Below are 701 nucleotides of genomic sequence, written 5' to 3'. Positions count from 1 at the left end.
ACCAGATATACTCTGAATGAAATCTCTTAGCAATTTAAAGGAAATCCACCTCTGCTTATTCATTCTATTATTTATTTATTGGAGAGGTTTTTGCTACAGGGCATGTGTGCTCACCAGAAAGACAGAGAGGGACAGAGAGACAGAAAGTGAGAAATCACCCCCCAGGGGGGATGGTCATGCTGCAATCCCTTCTCCTCCATTCTCCTCTCGGGATCTTGGGCACGCACACACATGCACCTGGCAGGACTTAAACCGCAGTCGACTACATGGGAGTCCAGCACCATAGCCATTACACTAACTGCTGGTCCCGACTTCTGTTTATTCTTAGAGTGAGTCCAGAATGAACATAATTTTTGAAAGTGTCAAGGGTTTGGCTTCAAGAGTTTTATGATATTGGCTAAGTTACTTCACTTTAAAAAGTTATAATCACCCATTCTTGATTTGACTTTATATTTATTTATTTAGTTAGTTATTGCCAGAGAGTTCATGCCCTCTCCAGAGGAAGAGCACCCTTTGATAGAAGTCCAAAATTCGCTTTAATTCCTGAAATCTAGATTTGGAAATTTGTAAATGCTCAGGATATCATATGTATTAGTACCTAAGTCCTTATCAAAATTAATATTTCTCCTCCTGCTGCCTCACCTCCAAGCCAAAGGGCCAGCAGCAGAAGGGGCAATGGTCTGGGACCTTGATTATTCAGC

This window comes from Tupaia chinensis, unplaced genomic scaffold (assembly GCF_000334495.1).
Source record: "Tupaia chinensis unplaced genomic scaffold, TupChi_1.0 Scaffold145407_1, whole genome shotgun sequence".
NCBI classification, from domain to species: Eukaryota; Metazoa; Chordata; class Mammalia; order Scandentia; family Tupaiidae; genus Tupaia; species Tupaia belangeri.
This window is presented reverse-complemented; position numbering follows the sequence as displayed.